The sequence below is a fragment of the Caretta caretta genome, chromosome 2, assembly GCF_965140235.1.
Source record: "Caretta caretta isolate rCarCar2 chromosome 2, rCarCar1.hap1, whole genome shotgun sequence".
NCBI lineage: Eukaryota > Metazoa > Chordata > Testudines > Cheloniidae > Caretta > Caretta caretta.
In genome coordinates, this window is record NC_134207.1 from 63,463,140 (window position 1) to 63,485,440 (window position 22,301).

A 22,301-nucleotide genomic window follows, 5' to 3' on the forward strand; every position below is an offset into this window, starting at 1 on the left:
GGGTTTTTTCACACTCCTGAGCGACATAAATTACATCTACTTAAGTGGTTGTGTAGACAAGCCCTTAGAGACTTTAGGACAGCTGTAGAGCCTCATGCAACTTCTCCCCCCAGCTGGCTCTTTTCCCAGTCAGTCCTTTCAGCCTCAGGCTGGGGCATGGTTCAGCCAGGTGTAATGTCAGAGACTGCTTCTGTCTTTTCCCCGTTAACTCAGGGTCCTCCTTACTCCCGGCAGCATCAGCAGGCATCTGCTCTCCTATGAAGGAGAAGGCAACATTTATACTGACCCCTTCGTATTGTGTATGTGTGTGTGTGTGTGTGTGTGAGAGGGGAGACTTGCCCCCACCCTCTCTGCAAAGCCCCAGGTCCCTGGTTTGAATGTGAATTGGAGATATCGCTCACCAATACTGCAAGTGCCTCCCTGTATCCCCCCAGATACCTTTCCCACCCTTGGGTGAGATCATTATTCATCTGCCTTCCCCATCTCATCCCCAGAAATACTGATGTGATGCAGACTTTCATACAGAAAGTCAATTTGGCCCTAAGACTTTAACTTGACTGCCGGGCACAATCCTACAGCTATGGTGTGAGAAGATAATCTGATCTTGACAGTCTGTGATTCCATGAGTTCTGCACAGAGGGAAGCTTTACATCTGATAATATAAATGACCATTCTTTATGGTTTGAGGGGTTACCATTTAAATTCTCCAAAACAGATGAGAGGATTATTCTTAAAAAGTAGGGACAAATCTGGCTCCTGATTCCATAGGTGCCGGGTGGTCTTTAGCAGCAGAACTGTTGTGGTTCAACTGTGCCAAAGGGAGTGTAGTTGTCACCCTCTCTCCTTCTATGCTACTCAGCTGGACTGCTCAACCTATAAATGGAACCCTGCTCTGCACAACCTCCTTGCATAGCAGTGAGATAGGGCACTGTCAAGGACTGAAGAATCAACAAGTACATACTCATACACCCCAGCATGGTGAGGGATGGGCGAGAATTTCAACGCTTTCATTACCTCAGACTTTTGCCCAGCCCAACATCTCTGGACAGGCACTGGGCAGAGTTGTTGTCCTCTAGTGTGTTAAATCTGAATGCTGGAATACATTAACAGAGGGCATTCAGATGCACATAGGACCCACAAGGTATTTGAAATCTTCCAAATGCATATTGGAGACAATGATTGGAACAAGTAGATAGCAAGCCATTCTGAAAGACTGCTGTGCTGAGATCATTTTCAGAACAGATTTTAGGGTTTTAGTGTTTGAAATGGTCACTAGATGGCACCATACAGCTAGGTTGTCCAAGTGAAGTCTCAAGAAACAGTGAAAGTGAGCTGTAGGTAAGGAAAGCTTATGCTCAAATAAATTTGTTAGTCTCTTAAGGTGCCACAAGTCCTCCTTTTCTTTTTAGAGATGAGGAGTGTGTATAGTTTTTTTCTCCCCTTCTTAAAAACACAAACAAACCACGAACAGCAAACCTCTGACACTTTCCTTTGTCATTATCTGTGAGAAGCAGCCCTATCTTTTAAAGACATTTAGAAACTAAGAGAAATGTTGCTCGAACAGTGATGTGAGTATAACTTCCATGGAACTGAAACTGCCTATGGAAAAAACAAAATAGACTTCCACGTGGCATATGTAATGTATATATGTTATGGCTGCATATTCTGATAACTGTTCAAAACTGCACCTGCAAAATGCTTTTCGCTTAAGTGGGGCAGAAAACATTTCTTTTGCTATAATCATTGTTATATTGGGATTGTATAATTATAAGCAATACGGTATTATGTTACAGATCAGTTTGAAATCTGATACTAGAGGATCATCACTGCCTAAATTATCAGTATTTTATGTTCTACCTTTTATTTAATACTTAATGTTTCCCTAATACAGGATTTCTCCACCGTGTAGTGATTCAGGGAACTTTTCATAAGAAATCTTATTCTGTTCTGCTCTGTGTTATACAGTTTAGGCTCTGATCCTGTAGCTGACTGCGTACAGGTGGACCCCTCCACTTGTGTGGAGTTGCAGACTTGAGGCCTCTTATTGCAGAGTGATAGCACGGTCACTGAACAGGATGATCCGGCACCTCTAAATATATGTGCTGCTATTCCAAGGGCAGTATTTCCAAAACCCTTTTCCTTCAGGAAAATGAAATCAATTTTGTACCCTCTGCAAATCAATCATGTGATGTTTAAAGACCAGCCACCTTACCATATTTCTATGTAAAGTATGTATTTTGCTCACCATTCCTCACTCCCCAGCTTGTCCTTTGCATTCCTGGCACTTTGAGAAACTCTGGTGTAGAAATTCATAATATATTTTCTTTCCATTTTTACCTTCTTTGAGCAGTAAAATAGTTAAGAAGGCTGACAGTCAAAGTGTCACCATTGGGATCTAATTTAGCACCCATTGAATTGAACTAGGGCAGTTCTCGCCCCAGAGCTATAGTTTCAGGCTCTCTCCAAACTCTGACAGATGTTTCTGCATTAGTTACAATTGCTTCATGTTTTGAAGTTTGTTTCTTTGCCATCTAAACTATATATACTTTCTGTTAAAGTTCTATGCTACCTTTGTTTTAAAACAAAAGCAGAGACTCTGGAGAATACTGAGTGGTCTGTTTGCACAACCCACACTTTGGGAAACACTGCCTGAGAATGCAGGTAGATATTCTGCTGTTGTTCTGGGAGCTGATATCTCTCTTACTAGTCATTATTTCTATGAAAGTATTACTTCCAACATGATATTTCTGGGAATGAAGTTCTGAGACACTGGGTAAAAGAGAGATCATGATCATTTATTTAAACACATTTGTTTTGCATAGGTCTGATCCAGTGTGAGCAGCCATGCATGTAAATCAATAGCAATGTTACTTGGGACAAGTGCATATTGAACCTTGATGGCAAATATTGTAAGTGTCCAACTATGAGCTAAGTGGTCATCTACACTTGGCTCTAAGATCTCCCCCTTTTATATAAAAATATACACACAAAGACTGTGTTAAAAGAACTTTATTTAGGTTGCAAAGTCAAGTACTGAAAACTTGGGAAATGCTCGATTAATGGCTGCCAGTGGAACTTTAATTCCCCTGTCCCCCAGGGTGTCTAGCCTCATGGAAAAAGTGATATGTGATCAGGTAGTAAATTATATTAATATGCACAGGTACACGGGGGCCAAATTAAGGTGCATTGGCAATTGTCAGGCTGGCATTCAAATGCATGACTTTTTCAACCTAGACAATGTTATTTTAATTTAGTGGGTTTTGTGTGGAATGTCCTGGTAAATTTTTAAAGAAAAATGTGAAAACAAAGTCTACTGTGTGCAACTGTAACAACTCCCTTTGCCTTCAGGGGCACCACATGTGTGCTTAAACAGGAGCACGTTTGCAGGATTGAGGCCTAAAAATCTGATTATTTTTGTAAATGTTTATTTTGGCCAATGACAAAATATTTTTATCATCAACATTAAATAAAATGTTCTGCTGCCTAAAAATTTCAAGATAGCCTAGCAAGCCCCGAAAGGAGCGCTTGGTTCTAAATAAACAGATTCTAAATATATTATAATGTCTTACACCTGTACTGGCTGATCTCTCGTTGAACTGGGTAATCTAAAAATGATGGTAACCAATTTCTAGGAAACATGGGAAAATACACAATGTTTTTGCAATGCTGTGTTTTTTCTTTAAGAGGTCATGACTTACAAGTGAACACTCTTCATCTCTGCGACAGGGGCAGCGAGTTGTATGGACCCATGGTGCCTATGCTCCACCAATATGAGAGCACGGGGGCCCGGCCCCACCAAAGTTTGGGGCCGGTTTTCTCCCCTGGCCCCGCCTGCTGCCCCTGTGTGCCTTTCCTGGAGTATCCTCCCCACGCCCACCTGCCGCCCCTGGGCAATTTAAAAGGGCCCAGGGCCCCCACCGACAGTGCAATGGGGCTAAGGCGGCTTTCTGCCCACCCACTCTGCTTCTGGAAGCAGCCGGAACATCCCTGCGGCCCCGGGGGAGGGGGGTGTCTCCATGTGCTGCCCCCACCCCCAGCGCCGACTCCGCCAACTGCGGCCAATGGGAGCTGTGGGGCTGGTGCCTTCGGGCAGCGGTGCGCGGAGACCCCTCTGGCTCCCCATTTGGAGCCGCTGCCAGAGGTGGGTGCGGGTTGCTATCGGGAGCTGCCCAAGGTAAGCGCTACATGCCTCACCCTCTCCCGCACCCCTGCCCCAGCTCAGAGCCCACACCCAGATGCCCTTCCAGAGCCTGCCTCCTGCACCCCAACCCCCTACCCAAACCCTAACTCCCTCCCAGAGCCCACACCCAGTCCTGCACCCCAACCTCCTGCCCCCGTCCAGACCCCGCACCCAAACTCCCTCCCAGAGCCCATCCCCCACACCCCCCCCTGCACCCCTGCCCCAGCCCAGAGGCCGCACCCCACACCCAAATGCCCTCCCAGAGCCTGCCCCCTGCACCCCCTCCTGCACCCTGACCCGCAGCCCAGAGCCCAGGGCCGGCTCTACCGTTTTTGCCGCCCCAAGCACTGAAAAAACTTGTCGCCTCCGACGGCAGGAGAGAGAGAAGCTACCGCCGAATTGCTGCTGCAGCCGGAGGAACGGAGAAGCTGCCGCTGCCGTGGAAACTCTGCCGCCCCTTTCCGACTACCGGCCCAAGCACCTGCTTGGAACGCTGGTGCCTGGAGCTGGCCCTGCCAGAGCCCTCACCCTACTTCCCTCCCAGAGCTCGACCCCTCCCTGCATCCAAACTCCCTCCCAGAGCCTTAGGCAGGGGTGTGGGTGTGTGTGTGTGGGGGGGGGGGGGGCAGGACTTGGACCTGTTCTGGGCACCACCACAAGTTCTACAAACCTGCCACCCCATCTGGGAAATACAAGCATCTTCCACAAGGAACACTTTTTAAAAGGGCTTTTGATCTCGAAAGCTGACATCTAGCCACACATTTAGGGCCAGATTCTGCCATCCGTACTAAAACTGAGTAGTACGTGTGAGGCAGCAGGGAGGGGGGAGTGTTGACCTGGGAATGTGCCCTGGGGATGGGAGACCTGAGAGCCTGTCACCTGAGCCAGGAGTGGGAGGGGGAGCTAACACCTCTGCCCAGGAATGTGAAAACAGGCTGAGAAGGGAGCCTGCTGGGGGGGTTTAGTTTCAGTTTGGTGCTGGGTGGAGGAATGCAGGGAACCCCAGGGCTGGGGTCTAAGCTCCCTGCTCCCCCAGAAGGACTTGACTGAGGGGTCCTGCTTGTACCCATAAGCTCTGTTTTGGACTGTGTTCCTGTTGTCCAATAAACCTTCTGTTTTACTGGCTGGCTGAGAGTCTCAGTGAATCCCAGGAAGAGGGGTGCAGGGCCTGGACTCCCCCACACTCCGTAACAGTATGTTATACTCTGTGAGTAGTTCCATTGAGTTCAGTGGAACTATTCAGAAAGCGAAGAGACGTTCCAACATGAGTCAAAGTAGGAGAATGATACCGGTTAATTTCAGGAACACCTCTTTTTAAATGTATATATTCCAATGTGATTTAAACAATAAATTATTATTAAGCTTAATCTTAATAATCTTTTAAAAAGAATTTCAGGAACATCTTATAGTGCATGCCAGATGTATCAATTGGCTGGCTAATTTAACACACTTGTATAATTGAAATGTAATAAGCTTTCTGCTAACTCACCATACTATTTATGGTTATGAATAACAAAATTTTAATTTTCTTATGTGCATAATCTGAAATACCCACTCCCAGCCGCAGAAAATAAGCAGTTCCACAAATGAATGTGTTTTAATTATTTGAAACACATACATCAACATCCTGCTTTATTTTATTTAAACCAAAAAGAAGATTTGATTCCTCTGGAGATACTGTATGTATTGCAAATACAAGTTTCAAAAAATAAGATCAAGAAAATTGTTTTATGTCCTCCTGTCAAGTGATTTGACATCTGGAGACCAGATCATCATAACAGTCCTTGAAGCTACCTGAGCAAGACCAAAAGTTTTGAAACCTGCACTAGAAGATGCAGAGACCATGCAAACATTAGCTTTGAGATGGGTGCCCAGAGCAATTTGGAGGAACTGGGAGTCACCTGAGGTCCATGGATTTCCAACTTTCTTGCCTGTTCTGAAAGTAGTTGTGGGTGCAAATACCACCATCATGTTGGAACAAAAAGGTTGCATCTGTGAATGTGGGAAGTTGGAGTTTCTTGTCCCTTATATGGGATTTTCCTGCATAAAGGCCAAACTGAAAATCTAAGTCTAAATTAGTCAGCAGGACATTGAACTTGGCATCAGAGTTCTGGCAGAATTTAAAACTCAGCATCATTTTGGTTTCTTTTGGGGTGGCCAGTTGAGACTGGAAATGTTGTTGACTTCTTGTGCATCTCTCATCCAATCACATCCAAACTGGAAAACTGATTCTTCTTTTTAGAACAGATGCCACAAATAGCAGGGGATCTTTTAAAGCTTATATTGTAATCATATACACAAGGAGCAGGGTTAAGGTTGCACAGGTGCTTTAACTCATTTCCTGATTTTTGTTTTGTGTCCTTTTGTATGTAACTTCCTCTAATTTCAAAAAAGAAAAATGAAGAAACAGAAATGTGCCCAGGCATGGCTATATGCTAGATAGAAGTAGAATGCTCTGCACTGAACAATTTGAATGATCAGTGAAGCAGGAGTTCTGTCCTCATCCCACATGCAGCTTTCTGTATTATCGTGGATTTTACTCTAGTCTGTTGCTTTACAGAGAACAAATTACAAAGATCATATGTTCTCAGTTCTAGAAAGATTTCAGTTTTCTGCTCAGCAAATGGGCATCATTCCTAAAATCATAGAATCCTAGGACTGGCAGTGACCTTGAGAGGTCATCTAGTCCAGTCCCCTGCACTCATGGCAGGACTAAGTATTATCTAGACCATTCCTGACAGGTGTTTGTCAAACCTGCTTTTAAAAATCTCCATTGATGGAGATTCCACAACCTCCCTTGGCAATTTATGCCAGTGCTTAACCACCCTAACAGGAAGTTTTTCCTAATGTCCAACCTAAACCTCCCTTGCTGCAATTTAAGCCCATTGCTTGTTGTCCTATCCTCCAAGGTTAAGAGAACAATTTTTCTCCCTCCTCCTTGTAACAGCCTTTTATGTACTTGAAAACTGTTATCATGTCCCCTCTCAGTCTTCTCTTTTCCAGACTAAAAAAACCCAGTTTTTAAAATCTTCCCTCACAAGTCATGTTTTTTAGACCTTTAATAATTTTTGTTGCTCTTTTCTGGACTTTCTCCAATTTGTCCACATCTTTCCTGAAATGTGGCGCCCAGAACTGGACACAATACTTCAGCTGAGGCCAAATCAATGCAGAGCAGAAGAATTACTACTTGTGTCTTGCTTACAACACTCCTGCTAATACATCCCTTTTTTTGCAATAGTGTTACACTGTTGACTCATATTTAGCTGATGGTCCACTATGGCTCCCAGATCGCCTTCCTAGAAACTCATTTCCCATTTTGTATGTGTGCAACTGACAGTTCCTTCCTAAATTCCTAAATCTATGCAAACAGTTAAAAGAAAAGTAATGGGCTGGAGCTGAAGTATTCTTTATGACAAATAAGAAAAGAGAGGCCATTCTTTCCAAAGTGGGGGATACTGATATTTCACTGAAGACTCATGTGTGTCATCTTTGCCCAAGACAACATATTAGCACTTAACATTTCCCTTATGGAAGAGTCCTATAGAATGGATTGGGGATAAAATCCTTAGGCTTCTATAGAAATATAATGGAGGAGAGATGGTTGAAAATATAAGGATGAGAGATCGTTGAAAATTACTTTGGAAACCTATAGAATTTTAATAGCAAGGGATCTCCTTTCTGCGCAGGGGGATTTTAATTCTATAAGATTCTGTAGCAGGGATATAATTTTCACAGTTCCATAGGACTTTTCAAGGATGATCATTTTCTATTAAATTCAATAACTTTTTCATTAGGGTCAACATTTCAAAATACATTGGACCAGATTTTCCCTGTGTTAGCGCAATTTTGTGCCACCTGCTGATGTGAATCAGCCCTGCTACTAGCTTAGCTGGCCAATAGGTAGTCCTCAGGTTCCTGGACTGGCATATAGCTGCTGTAGAGATTTCTCTGCCAACCCCCCTCCTTGTGACTGGTACAAGGAGTGTGGCAGAGCCATGGAGGTAAGGATGACATTGTCAGTTCATTCCTTCACGCTGACACCCTCTGGTCTTTGAACTCAGTGTTTAGGAAAGATGCTGGACTTATAGCCTTACAACCAGCAATTCTTTCCTTAGGCCTGGCCTGTACGTAATTTTTGCACTTTCATTAGAGGTGTGATTTGATTTTTTTTTAAAACCAAAATAGTTATATTGGTTCAATCCCCCTATTGTGAGTGAACTTATATTAGTGTAAAGGTGCCTTATACCAGTAGAGCTGCTGCTTCTTCCCTTACAATAGCAGGCTGGGAGATTGACATAGGAGCTTATATGCTGGTTCTACACCAATGACGGGTCCCCTTGCACTGAGAGAATCCTCCTGTGTCAGCTATGCTAATTCTGTAAACAGAATCCCCAACAGCACAGCACAAAATGACTGCCCAGAACTGGAGTATTCAGAGGTTCCAAGCCAAGAATCTATCTAGTCTGACCTCCTGTATAGCACAGGCCATAGAACTTCCCCCATACTAATTCCTAGAGCAGATATTTTAGAAAAACATCCAGTCTTGATTTAAAAATGGTCAGTGATGGAGAATCTGCCACAACCCTTGTTTAAGTTGTTCCAATGGCTAATTACTTTCACTGTTTAAATAAATAAATAAATTAAATAAAATGCACACCTTGTGTAGCTTCAGCTTCCAGCCTTTGGATTGGGTTATACCATTCTCTGCTAGACTAAGGAGGCCATTATTAAATATTTGTTCCCCATGTAGGTATGTATAGACTGTAATCAAGTCACCCCTTAACCTTCTTTTTGTTAAATTAGACAGATTGAGCTCCTTGTGTCCATCACTATAGGGGATGTTTCCTAATCTGTTAACGATTGTCATGTATCGGGGGTAGCCATGTTAGTCTGTATCCACAAAAACAACAAGGAGTCCGGTGGCATCTTAAAGACTAACAGATTTATTTGAGCATAAGCTTTCGTGGGTAAAGTGAAGTGGGGTTTTTACCCACGAAAGCTTATGCTCAAATCAGTCTGTTAGTCTTTAAGGTGCCACCGGACTCCTAACCATTGTCATGGCTCTTCTCTAAACCCTGTCCAATTTATCAACATCTTTCTTGAATTGTGGACACCAGTACTGGACACAGTATTCCAGCAGCGGTCGCACCAGTGCCAAATATAGAGGTAAAATCACCTCTCTGCTCCTACTCAAGATTCTCTTTTTTTATACATCCAAGGATCGCATTTGCCCTTTTGGCCACGGCATTACACTGGGAGCTCATGTTCAGCTGATTATCCACGTGACTGCTTGTATCTTTTATGTGAATTATTGTGGTGCTTTTTGAAAAACTAATCAAAACTTCTTACCTGTCATTTTTTATACTCACAATCCTGCTATGATAGAGGTTATCTGCAAAAACACTGCTTCTAAGGAATGATGTTACACCATCAATATCACAATGTTTTTCAGCACAGGTAAGCTATTCATGGAAGCACAATCAACTGAATGCAGATCATCTGGAAATGATCCCTGAAAACTAGGAAATAAGTAAAGAACTGATAGACTAATTAGCATAAGAGCAACAGTCAATCCATATCAGTTGTGGATATGAGCATATTCGCTATAGCAGGTTTCTAGTTATAAAATGTTGAGAAATAGCAATGGTCTGTAATAACCATTCAAAACTTAGCTACTGACTGAGTCAAAAAGTTTGCTACTGGTATGTCAACAGTGCAGCTGGATGTGAGCCGTCCAGCCCAGGCAGACAGACTCACAAGGCTTGAGCAAGTGTGCTAAAAATAGGCCCAAGCTGCAAAGGCCACAATGCTATTCTAATGCACTAGCTCAAGCCCTGCTTGATGGTTGTCTGTCTACCCAGGCTGGAGTATATCTATAGCTACAGCGTAGACATACCCCATGTGAGCTTGTAATTTTACTGGCCAATTATACCACACAATGTGGACCAGGTGTTCAGACCTTTAATTTAAAATTGATCATAACAAAAATGGATCAAATATTGTCTCTGGCATTTCCTCCAATGCCACTAGATGAAAGAGAGGATATAAAAGAACATTCACAAGAGAATGAAATGCTGCCTTACTATGTATGGAGGTAGTTGGTTGTTTCAGGGGACATCAGTTATTTAAAATGTTTAATGATTTTCAAAATATGAATTAAAAGAGTTGTGCCTGCTCCAACAGTCCTGCCAATTTGGGGGATTTTTATGATCAACTCTGCAAATAGTTTTCTCTCTCTCTCTCTTTTTTTTTCTCTATTACTATGTGAACTCTCCACCCCCACCTCCTACCCCCCAAAAAACACAACTGGGGAAATGGTGAAACTGACTAATGTACAACAAAAATAAAGAGTAAAAAAAGAGGCAATGTTGTTTGTTTGCAATCTCTTTCAGTCCCGGTAACGAGAGTGGGAGGTTAAAATAACAAACAAACCCCTCAGACTTCTATTTTTAAAGATGATCATATGTCCATTTAATCTCAAGTAAAGCATCTCGTATGTGTTAGGAGCTTCATCCAGTGCATGTTTGAGTCTGTAATTAACAGCTAAAAGCTGTTTGGGCTTTTAATTTTGGGGGGGTAGAGGAGAGAACCAGTGCGTATTGTGAGAGAACCTTATTCTACGTTCTCACGCACTTTACACCATTGTAATTCCATTGACTTCAGTAATTAGTCATTTATGCAAGAGGATGTTCTCTACTGTGATGCCTATAGAAAACTGGACAGGGGTTAGACAGCTCGTGGGCTGGAACCACTGCTTATCGTGTTAACCAGTAGTTGTTCCTTTATGCTTCTTATGTCCATTGCATCCACTAGTTATGCCTCATCTTATATCTAAGCTCTTTTGGGCAGGGACCATTTCCTTGTATATATTTGTACAGTACCTAGAAGAATGCGGCTTTGGCCCTCGGTGCTATCACAATAATAATGTGTAAGGGTGAGGAATCGGGCCCATAGAGTCTTTCACAAGAGTCATTTTTCTTTTTGAGGAGAAAATATATTGTATAGTGATTCAGTTTCATGGCACTAATAGTATGTTATAGAGAGTCATATAATGAACTGTATTGTTCAATATGTCAACATTAAATCCCATTATTCACAAGTATATAGAAAAGACCCAATTAAAGAAGAGGTACTGCTGGCCCATGCCAAAGGCCTTTCTTTCTGAAGTCGCATAATATAACACTCTCCACTTTCTTTTAATGAAAGTTTCTAGCCCTCACGCTTGTGAAGAAAAGCTCACAAGCATGACATGAGTGTAATCAACACAAAAAGAAAAGGAGTACTAGTGGCACCTTAGAGACTAACCAATTTATTTGAGCATAAGCTTTCGTGAGCTACAGCTCACTTCATCGGATGCATACATATATATATATATCAACACAGTGGTGTCTGGCTGAGCCTATGGCCAGCATGGAACAAAAACTCAAAGAGGTGTGAATTGCCCATGCGTCAAAATGGTAATGTTAACACCAAGACACTCTGCTCCCTTTTAAGCGCCCTTTTAAGGGTTTCCCAGTTCATTACAGTGGAGCAAAAGGTGGGGAAATGCTGGTTTCTACATCTCTCTGGGACAGGAAGGGAGCTCCCTGCCACCACCCCTCTGATTGGGGCACAGGTCCACAGCGTGGGGGTGGGCCATGGGTGGCCCTGTGTTGTGTGGTGAGCGTTGGGCCCTGGATTGCCTTAATCTGGCCCTGCATACAGGGCTGAATTCTGTCACCAATTACACCCATGCAATTCCATTGAACTCAGTGGGGTTCAATGGATGTAAAAAAGAACAGAATTTGGTGGTCTATGTAACAATAGCTACATATTATAATTCGCTTTAAATGATGGTGTTGCAGAATCCTCTGTTAGAAACATAGGATTGATGCTTTATAGAATAGGCTTTAATACATGTTTAATATAGTTCCCTATAAACTGTGTTATTAATGAATGTACCAATAGCAGTAATTCACTTATTAATTAAGGTAACACATTTACAAATTGAACCTTAAATGCACAGTGTCAACGGTGAATCAGTGTATGTACTTCTGCCTTTCTCCATTGCTGGTTACTGAGGCTCTGCTGCTACTATAGCAATGGCTGCCTTCGTTCAAGGGAAATTATTTTTCATATTTTCTTTAACAAGCGTAACTCTGTCTCATTTACTAGTATGGTTAATAGAGAAAGTGCTTGTGGCGTCAGTGACATTGACTGATCTACTTTTGCAGGCATCATTGCTAACTAAATGCAGTTCCTCAGGGCATGTGAATTTGCTAAACATTACCCTAGTGACCCTGGAAATAATAATAGAAGCGATGGCAAAGGTAACTGCAACAATACAATAACCAGAGCTAGTAAAGGCATGTTTCCCTGGTTCACTTCTGATATTGCAGAGGTCCCAATTCCCATTCATTTTCTTGTGAATGCATTTCACTTTTCTCTTTGGAGAGCTCTGTCTGAGACTAGCAGGAGATCACAGGGGACTGGGTAACAATGACAATACTTAGTATTTTATGTCTAACTGCTGTACAACACTGGCCCACTGTCACATGCCCATAGAACTCCCAATCAAGTCTTTATTATACTTGCCCTTGAAGCCAAGTAAGAGCCTTTACCCAGCGAGTCATTTGCTGCCAGGAAATCCCTAACCTGCAGATCATTATTGCTTTTATAAACCACAAAAGTACAGTAATTACCTTTTTGTGCAGTAAGCAGAGCTGGTCAAATATGTGGTTTGTGAATAAAGTACCCAATGACTTTAGCCCTTCTTTTTCTGATCATGAATCATTTGTGAACTCCTCCTTATTTCTGTGAATGTACATGGCAAATATGTGCAAACTACTAACCGTTTGCAGCTGATGGGTTCATTTTGACTTTTTGTGGTGCGTGACTGGTCATGTGGGCCACAGTGCCTCAGCTGGGCTGAGGAGAGTGTATAAAGCAATTCAAGTTGAGGGCAGGGTGCAAAGCTATTCTTTGTACTCTTCCTCCAATCCTAGATAGGCTGTGTGCTGGGCCGATAGCTCTGTGTAACTTACAGCAATCTGAAGGCTGCTGTAAATTGTCAGCTGCCAACAGCCCTAAGAGAATTGATGCAGCCATTGGAAATGAGCAGGACATATGGCAGCACCGGCTGTGGCCCCTTCTCTCTTTCATTTACCCCTTCAGTGGCATCTGGGAGCAGTTGTACAGGAGATGCTACACTGGCTCTATACCAGTGAAAGATCCCCTACTCTAGAGTGATCCTCCCTTGACTAGTTGAGCTGGCACCAGGGTCAAGATTTGCTGCCAGCTCAGCATGGATGAATTGGACTGAGGATTTTGGCCCATAATGTTTGTACTGTTCTCTAACTCTAACCCTAATGTGACTTTAAAACTTTTTACACAGGAGACTGGGAAGTGGTGAATAGTGTTTAATGAATACTATTCCTTTGCACAAGAATACACTTGCTCGACTGCAACTCCTGGAATGGAGAACAGCATTCCCCAAACATTTATGTGATCAAAAACTCATTCATCACAGCATATACAAAGGGCTACAAATATGTCTGGATCCAGTAGCTATTCAGAAGTCAAATGTTTGTAAAACAGGTTTCTGTGGTATTTGATCAGCTGTAGTGGTAAATTAGAAACTGAAGTGTGTGTTGCCCTGGATATGATATTCTGCTTATGAGAGGAGGCCAAGATTTTCAAAAGTAACTAGTCATTTTGGGTGTTCAGTGTGAGATACTTTAAAAATGGGTCTGTTTTTCTGAAAATCTTGCCCCTTAAAGGCATTTCAAACTGAGTACCCAAAATCTCTAGTCATATTTGGAAGTTCTGCCCCTAGTATTTTCTTATCAGTAAGACCAACACACAAAACAATAGGAAAGCAGAAGTTCGTGTTGAGCACTCCATCAAATATAATAATTATTGATAAATATTGCCTTAAAGTCTTAGGCCCTAATTCAAGAAAGTATTTGTAAGCACATGTTTAAATGCTTTCTTGGGCAGGGATGTTTTCCAGAACAGGGGCTTTACCATAGTAATGGGCTTACAATTAAAGGAAAACAAAAGGAACTGTGGGAATCAATACACCAGACTTCCATAGATCAAATAATGGAGGGGTCAGATCAGGACTGAAAGTTTTGTGAAAAATGTGGGGGACATGTTGGGACGGGACTATATTTTGGCAGCATGTTTTTTTGAAAAATCCAATATGTTTTGTTTCGGGAACCTCTGGTTTTAGTAACCATATTACACTGTTATGTCACATATTATATGAAACAGAAATAAGTATATTAAGTCAAAACATAATACAAAGGACAGATAAAATTAAAAAGTATGCACTGGCATGAAAAGTTGCTTATGTAGTACATTTTGCCAGCACTGAGGCTGACCCAGCTTTCTTCCCATTCTGAACTATTTTAAGCTACACTAATAATGCCATAAAAGTGAAAAGCAGCAGGCTAACAAATTTTTTCCTCCAACAATCTGAGAAGTAAAGTAGATTGCATGGTAATAAGCACTAAATAAAAATACAATTTTAGATAGACTGCTGCAAAGTTGAGCGTCCTTCCCTTTGAGTATTTCCCAGTGCGACATTCCTCCTCTACCTTGGTGGGTCTTGCGCTTATTGGCGGATTTGCTCACCTTGGAGCTTCACAACAGCCCTCAGTTTGGCTGTTTTCATGAACCCACAGTCCAGGTCGACTCCTCCTGTGTCTGACCAGGAGTTGGGAGCTTTGGGGGGAACCCGGACCCGCCCTCTACTCTGGGTTCCAGCCCAGGGCCCTGTGGAATGCAGCTGTCTAGAGTGCCTCCTGGAACAGCTGCGGGACAGCTACAACTCCCTGGGCTACTTCCCCATGGTCTCCTCCCAACACCTTCTTTATCCTCACTAGAGGACCTTCCTCCTGGTGTCTGATAATGCTGATAATGTACACCTCAGTCCTCCAACAGTCCGCGTTCTCGCTCTCAGCTCCTAGTGCCTCTTGCTCCCAGCTCCTTTCACGCGCACCATAAACTGAAGTGAGCTCCTTTTTAAAACCGAGGTGCCCTGATTAGCCTGCCTTAATTGATTCTAGCAGCTTCTTGATTGGCTGCAGGTGTTCTAATCAGCCTGTCTGTCTTAATTGTCTCCAGAAGGTTCCTGATTGTTCTGGAACCTTCCCTGTTACCTTACCCAGGGAAAAGGGACCTACTTAACCTGGGGCGAATATATCTGCCTTCTATTATTCTCCTGTAGCCATCTGGACTGACCCTGTCACACCAGTTACAACCCTCCTGGTTCCTACAGTACTTCTTAGAAGCTCTTTAGCAGCCCTGATCCCTACAGCACTCCGAAGAGCATCCTTGCTCTTGCAGAATTTAGAAAATATGCAGCTTTAGATAATTGACCGTAATCAGGCTATGTCAATGTAGCAGGTTCTACTGTATGAAGCTGTTGCGCGCGCTATATATATAATATGGTAGCATCCCATGGGTAATGGAAAGTTTTTTACACAAAATCATAGGCATTGGAAACTGAAAAGGCCTATTATGTTTGCTAGTTCATCTGCCGTGCCAAAGTACTCCACATGGGTACTTTGGAATTAACCAAAACCTAAGTGGACAATGATGCAGCTTTTGTAATCACTCACCGTAGCAATTTTTCAAATCCTGACCTTCAGTACCAAAAGCACAGTTAAAGAAGGAACTTTAGCTGGCAGCAGAGTAGGCTGCAGGAGTAGTCCCCAGCCTCTAGTGGGTGACATAACACATTTGGTGTGTAATACACACACACTCCTGCTAGGGCAAGTTGATCCCAAGCATCTGAGGTCAGTAGGTATTCAAACCCAAGCACAGGCCACAGCCACAGGTCATCAGCTATGATTCTCTTTTATGTGGAGCAGCCACTAGAAGGAACAAATATTGTAGACTCTACAAGTCAGCCCTCTACTTATCAAATCTGCATGCTTTTGTGTGAAACAACTAACTAGTGGTGGAGGCCTGAGACAATAAGTTTGGCAGATGGGTCCTTCTTGCAGTGGCTGGGGAGGATTGTGCAAGTTTTATCTTGCCTTCCCTATAGCTGTCTATAGGTGCAGGATACTGCTCTGGAATCAGGACTGCCACATTCAGACATAAAAGAAATGGATCAGTCCTGAGATCCTCATGCTGAGATAATTCGGTGGGACTCCTGTTCCTTTTCTAGTGTTCTGATCTTCTAAGGATTTTCATAAATAAAATACTGGATGATGGTCTTCTCATGGTCCTTTTAAATACTTTGTGTTCAGCACATTAGCGCGTGAGAGGTTTTTAACCAAAGCAAGGTAAGTCATCTATTCTTATTACTTTTGGTTGTCATCTTATATTTCTTTTGCTCACCAGGTTTCTTTGCATTGTTTTAAATATTTACTGCTTGGGAAATTTCTTGAACTGAAGAGATCAGACATTTTTGGTCCGTTTATTGGGCCTTCCTCAGGTAGCTATGATACCCATTGTTGGACTAGGAAAAAATAATTAAGGAATCTCTTTTATTCACCTTAAGCAGTACTCAAAATGCTTGGTTTTTCAGACAGCACAGGGACAGTAATCTATTCCTATGGTATTTACCATGAAATAGACCTAAGTTTGATTTCCAATCCAGATGTCTTGTTCTTTAGGTTAACAGGGCTGAATTTTACAGCCAACAGACTTAGCCTATAGGTAGAAGGAATGTTTCATGCCACTTTGCTTTTTAACTGACCAGTGTTGATTGGTATCTGCAGGAGGCCATATTCTGTCCTCCTCAGTCAGAAATACTGTGGCTACAAGTGGAAAGAATTTCTGAAATTCATAAAACATTAGGCTTGGATATACTCCACAGGATCCAAACTTTGGGTTATGAGAGATACCCAAGGGAAACAAATATTTGATTTCTGAAGTGTGAAAGCAAGAGAGGATTTTATACAGTACAATTTTGCATTATACTAATTTATTATATGTGGTGTGTAACATACATGTTAGTTTAATATTTAGGACAATTAATCTTTTAGTGCAAATTTGACAAACTCAGGAAAGCTAACTTTCCACTTTTGTTATATAGGTTGTTTTGGAGGAAGTGTTAGAGAAACATAGTAGCAAGCTATAGCTTTATAACCTTCCCTCATCATCAATTCATCAGCCCATCATAACTTTCTTTCTCTTCAGTGTATCTGTAATTTTATGTCCCTCTAACCAGTAGAAAAAACACCTTTAACCAATCCCTTAATGTCTCATCTCACTCCTCTGCTCAAAACTATCATTCTTCATTGTCAGGTTTGTAGTCCATAAATTAAAAAGTGACTCCTGGCCCCAGTGAAGTCAAAGAGAGTTTTGCCATTGACTTCAATGGAGCCAGCATTTCACCCACTCTTCCTTTTTTGGTCTGCAAACCTGTTTGCTTTCACCTTTGAAATATCTAACACTGTCTCAGTGATGCCTCTGAAGTTGTTTATGTCTTCATCTTCTGTGATCTTGACTGCTGCAATTCACTTCATCATGGTCTCCATAAGTTTCAACTCTCCAGATTTCAATATTTCATTTGAGTAGCAGCTGGTCTGTTATGCAGAAATGGAAGCAAGAATTTGTTTTCCTCTTCCTGTGAAACCTCCCCTGAATTCTTGTTCATTTCATACTTCAGGATGAAATCTCAATCCGAGCACTCAAAACTTTTTACCTCCTCACAACCTTTTTGACCTCATCTCTTCATTCACCATCCCATCCACATGTCTCAAATACCAAACTTATTTCTTCATTCTCTTTAAAGCAGAATAAATATTTTACAATAATTTATTTTGGCAAATGTGTGAGTAGATCATAATTTCCTCAAATGTGTTCATTGGATTTTTTTAATGTTCTTGATTGATCAGGATCAGTTCTTTGAATGATGAATACATACATTCACTTGAGCTGCATTGGTTACTTACCAGATGGAATTGTTTCATCACCCTGACTGGATAAGCACTCAAGCATTTCCAGCATGAACACTTACTTTTCAAGACTTTTTTTGGTGTTTTTTATGAATTTCTGCCCACAGAACTTTGAATTTTTGATTTCAGCAAACATTACAACTCAATTGCACAAATGTTAGCACAAGGCAAACATAAGTGATGAGAAGATGACTGAAGCAAATGTATTAGAAAATTCAAGAAAATCAACTTTTTTGCAGCTGTATTCCTCTCTACGCTGAGTATTCTTCTCTTGCGGTCCTTCCCTTCTCCTCCACCCAAACATCTGAAATAGTTGGTTGATTTCTCTTCATCTAATCCATTCACTTTGTATATTCTCTCACTCCCCCTTTCTTTTCACTGGCCCATAATTCCTAGCTCTCTCTAATATATCTCATTTCAGTACTAATCCTTTCTCTGGCACATGATTGTTTTATTAGAAGGTGTCATAAATATAAAGGGAAGGGTAAACCCCTTTGAAATCCCTCCTGGCCAGGGGAAAGCTCCTCTCACCTGTAAAAGGTTAAGAAGCTAAAGGTAACCTCGCTGGCACCTGACCAAAATGACTAATGAGGAGACAAGATACTTTTCAAAAGCTGGGAGGAGGGAGAGAAACAAAGGGTCTGTGAGTCTGTCTAGATGCTGGTTTCTGCCGGGGATAGACCAGGAATGGAGTCTTAGAACTTTTAGTAAGTAATCTAGCTAGGTATGTGTTAGATTATGATTTCTTTAAATGGCTGAGAAAAGAATTGTGCTGAATAGAATAACTATTTCTGTCTGTGTATCTTTTTTGTAACTTAAGGTTTTGCCTAGAGGGGTTCTCTATGTTTTTGAATCTAATTACCCTGTAAGATATCTACCATCCTGATTTTACAGGGGGGATTTCTTTATTTCTATTTACTTCTATTTTTATTAAAAGTCTTCTTGTAAGAAAACTGAATGCTTTTTCATTGTTCTCAGATCCAAGGGTTTGGGTCTGTGGTCACCTATGCAAATTGGTGAGGCTTTTTATCCAACATTTCCCAGGAAAGGGGGGGTGCAAGTGTTGGGAGGATTGTTCATTGTTCTTAAGATCCAAGGGTCTGGGTCTGTAGTCACCTAGGCAAATTGGTGAGGCTTTTTACCAAACCTTGTCCAGGAAGTGGGGTGCAAGATTTTGGGAAGTATTTGGGCGGGAAAGACGCATCCAAACAGCTCTTCCCCAGTAACCAGTATTAGTTTGGTGGTGGTAGCGGCCAATCCAAGGACAACGGGTGGAATATTTTGTACCTTGGGGAAGTTTTGACCTAAGCTGGTAAAGATAAGCTTAGGAGGTTTTTCATGCAGGTCCCCACATCTGTACCCTAGAGTTCAGAGTGGGGGAGGAACCTTGACAGAAGGAAAGAAATCAAATTCTGCTCTCCCAAAATCCCAACATGCTAGCATTTTCCTTGCACCTTGGGAAGTACTACCTTTCATCTCTGCTCTTTCACATCCATAATATGAGCTGTATGCTATAATGTACATTACAGGAGCATGTATTCTACTGGGCCTGTGGCATTGCCTGTATAACAAAGGGGTAAACAATGTTTAAAAGTTTCTAGTCTCCTGTGTTTACAGTTATAATATTCCAAAATGTTCTCATCTTCAGGTGCAGTTGTGCATGACTGGCCTCCGCCCGAAGTTTGAGGAAAAATAACTTGAGACATTTTTGACAAGAAACTTGGGTTAGACATAATTTTCATTGATGATTAATACCTTGGTTGAAAAAAAAATTGGTGATGTGTAACAAACCTGAGTGACATGCAATTTTCAAATAATCAGGCAGTGTTGTTTAGGATTCATATATATTGTGGTACATGTGTTTGTGTATATATGAATGTGCGTGTGTGAGAGGGAGAGAATGCAAGAGAGAGAAAGGGATCACCATTGATGCACCTGGAATTTTTGTGGACCTACAAAAACTAAGTCTACAGACTTACGTTTAAAGATGAATGTACTGAATATGGATGTGAAGCTGTTGTAGTTAGCTAAATGTAAGCTATGAACTGTTCTCTTGTTAGTTCAAAGAATTTACGAGCAGACTACATTTGTATTTTCTATTCATGTTTCACCAAAAAATGCCGATTCGTTGAAACTGAAACAGGGTGAGTTTCAGCAAATCTCCTGAGTAGAGAAATTATTTGGGGGCGGGGGGGAAGGTTTGAAATGGTTAATGTCCCATTTTGACATTTTTGAACTGGAAAGTTCTTTGTTTTCAAGTCAAGATGACTTTTTGTTTTGAAATTGCAGTAAATTTATTCCAAAAAAGGTGGGGAAATGAAGGGGGGCGGGCAGGGGATCAAAAGAAAACATTGTTAATGACTTGAAATGAAAATTTGTTTGGGTTTTCAGTTAAAAAAAATTGAGGTTTTGACTTTTCATCTTTATCTGGGCTGGAAAAATCTTTTGCTATCTTGCCAGTTTTCACAGGATGGGAAAACAATTTCTTGTCCAGCTCTGTTTTGCATGATTTTGGTCACAATCTTAACATTGCATTAATGTTGTCTTTTATTTGTATTCATTATTGTGTGGGGTTACTTGGAATTGGCTATACTTCATGAGAATGTAGGGCTCAATCCGAGCAACTCTTTTACATGTGAGTAACTTTATCCCTGTGAACTGCCCCATTCAACTCAATGGGAGTAGGCACATGCATAAGTGTTATGGGGATATGTCAGTCATGAGTGAGGAAAGCATCCATACTCTGGACAACACTTAATCACATGCTTAAATTGAAATCAGTTGGATTTAAGCATGAGCTTAATTTGCAGCACGTATTTAAGTGCTTTCCTGAATTGGAATCTAAGACGGGGGATATAATATCTATTACTTTGTTTTTAATATTACTTTTTTGCCTCTATGTCATGTGCAGGTGTCTGTTTTGCATATTCAAATCCAGGTAGTTAGATGTACAATTACCCAAATTGCATTTCTAAATCTGGTCTTTTACATGCCTTTAATGTGGGGGGCTGTGTGCACAAACAGATGCAGCGGCATGTTTGGGGACCAGTTAAAAACTGTTTCAATTTTATGCTGAGAACACTAAGACAAACATTTCCTTATTGTAACCCAGTAAATCAAGCTCCTGGGCAACTTTTTCAGGATATGGAGATTTCTGATCTGCAGCCTTTACATTTCTTAGTTTAAGTATAGTAGAGTATCTAATATTTAACCTTAGTTCAAAATGCAGTCAGTAGGGGGGGCCGGGAGACCTATGTAAAGCTATTTGTTTTGTCTTTTAAACACAAACTATTTGCTCTGATGATATGTGGGATATTGTACACAACAAAGGGTGTGAAAACTTTGACTTTTTTTTAAATGGTTACATTTTTTAAATTCTCTTTTTAAATACTGAGAGCCAAATCATAATACTTGTACTTACTTTTCACCTAATTCATACAAGTTCTCATAGAATTCAAGAGGCATCTGCCTGAGAAAGGACTGTGGATGAACTCCTGACCCTGTGAAGTCAATGAGAGTGTTGTTATCTATTGCAATAGGGCCAGGATTTCACCCAGTATATCTGAGTATCTTAAGTCTCACTTAAGTAAACATGGTAAAAATGTTAAGGATACACTTTTAACTGTGTCCACTTTATATGCTCCCTTCAGTTTACACTCTCAGCTCACACTGAAGTTAAAGGCAGTTGTATGGACTGAATGCAGGGGGAGTATATAACCCAAAAAAACCGACTTACAGTGTAAAATTCTTTACTAAGTATTGACAGGAAAAACACATATTGCGGGTGAGAACTATTTTCTAGTGACCTGTACATTCTTTGAATATGACTTGATTGAACCTCTTGCACTCTGAGTGCTTTTAATAGTGTAATTATAGAACTTAGAAGGGTTCAAAACATCTCTTTAATATTAATGTGTTTTATTATAGGTTTGGTGAACTCTGGATATTATGCTGAGGAGGATTATACATTTGGAGAACCATGCAAAAGCTCTTTTACTGAAGCGTTCTGTACTGTGATGTACACTAACAATAGTAAAATGTATCATTGTCAAAGACAGAAAAAGACCTACATATTCTAATTATTTTCTCTGTTAAAATAACTGCAAAGTAATTTTCAGAGAAGTGTTTCAGTTGTAATTGCTGAGGGAGAAATGCCCTAGCACAAACCTTCCATACAATTTTTTCTTTTCCGTTTCCAAATTTATCTGTTTACCAATTTATGA

At 41.3% G+C, this 22,301-nt stretch overlaps 1 long non-coding RNA gene across 2 annotated transcripts in view; it reads left to right on the forward strand.

Moving 5' to 3' along the window:
- The window catches only part of LOC142071013 (uncharacterized), a 94,283-nt gene extending 72,021 nt beyond the window's left edge, over window positions 1-22,262 (forward strand). For both annotated transcript variants that reach the window (XR_012666967.1, XR_012666968.1), the window contains one exon: window positions 22,006-22,262. This is a non-coding gene — a long non-coding RNA (uncharacterized LOC142071013). The remainder of the gene's footprint in view (window positions 1-22,005) is intronic.
- The last annotated feature ends 39 nt before the right edge of the window (window positions 22,263-22,301 follow it).